This window comes from Galeopterus variegatus, unplaced genomic scaffold (genome assembly GCF_000696425.1).
Source record: "Galeopterus variegatus unplaced genomic scaffold, G_variegatus-3.0.2 Scaffold10841, whole genome shotgun sequence".
In the NCBI taxonomy this organism is placed as follows: domain Eukaryota; kingdom Metazoa; phylum Chordata; class Mammalia; order Dermoptera; family Cynocephalidae; genus Galeopterus; species Galeopterus variegatus.
This window is the reverse complement of record NW_007736952.1, coordinates 14,864-15,878: the sequence shown is the minus strand read 5'-3', so window position 1 is coordinate 15,878 and position 1,015 is coordinate 14,864. Positions and strand designations below refer to the sequence as shown.

The 1,015-nt window shown below is 49.0% G+C and overlaps 1 long non-coding RNA gene across 1 annotated transcript in view; it reads left to right on the top strand.

The window, feature by feature from the left end:
* Positions 1 to 420: 420 nt before the first annotated feature.
* Positions 421 to 1,015, top strand: part of LOC103610267 — a 1,102-nt gene continuing 507 nt past the window's right edge. Inside the window, exon 1 of the long non-coding RNA XR_552197.1 lies at positions 421 to 863. This is a non-coding gene — a long non-coding RNA (uncharacterized LOC103610267). The remainder of the gene's footprint in view (positions 864 to 1,015) is intronic.

Genomic DNA, 1,015 nt, shown 5'->3' with positions numbered 1-1,015 from the left:
TTATTTGGACACAGGGTCTTAGAAGATGTAATCGAGTTATGATGAGGTCACCGGATGGCCCTAAATCCAGTATGACTGGTGTCCTCTATGCACAGAGAAATTTGGACATGGGAGGCACACACTCCCCCACGTGCAGAAGGCCGTGCAGACGGAGTGGGGACTGGAGTGGTTCTGCCACAGCAAGGAACGTGAAGGTTGCCAGCAGCCACCAGGTGCTGCAGAGGGACCAGGGATGGGTTTTCCCTCAGAGGGTCAAGAGAAAACAACCCTCCTGACACCTTGACTTTGGACTTTGGTCTCCAGAACCGTGAGAGGATAAACTTCTGTTTTAAATCACTGCGTTTGTGGCCATTCCTTCCGGCAGTCATGAGGATTGACACAGATTTCTTGCAAACACACCCACCGCCCGCCCTGGGTTTCCTGACGCAGAGGCCTGGGGAAAAGTGGTGGACTGAGAGGTGTCTGTGTCCTCCGGTGCTGGCACCAGAAGTCAGCAGTGGCGGCCCAGGATGTAGGCGTGAGGTGCGCGGAGCCCAGGGAGACGGCGAGGCTCATCCACGCGTCCAGACACAGGCTGTGCTCCACGGTGCAGCCAACACAGTGACAACTGCACTATCGCCCCCTTTCTTCTTTTTCAATGAGAATCTTGAAACATAGAATTTTCTGGAATCCCTGTTTGCAGTGAGTGAGTCGTGTGTTCCATGCATCCCTGGGTAGCCGAGCTCATCCCGTCTGCAGGCACGGCCTGTCTTGTCCCGGCCTGAGCTGTGTTTTCAGACAAAATGGCATTTAAACTCTGAATTTTCTCTCCAGAAAATGACATCACAAAATTGTAGCCCTCTGAAGAGGCAACCATGGAGCAGGCAGTGAAATTACGCAGAAATAGAATTATTACTGGTGGTGTCAATTATAATTTAAAAAGATTGTTATTTCCTGGATATTATTGATACTTTTTAAAATTTATTATTTCTTTTCTCATTCTAAATAAATATTCACTTTGTGCCTCACTTTATAT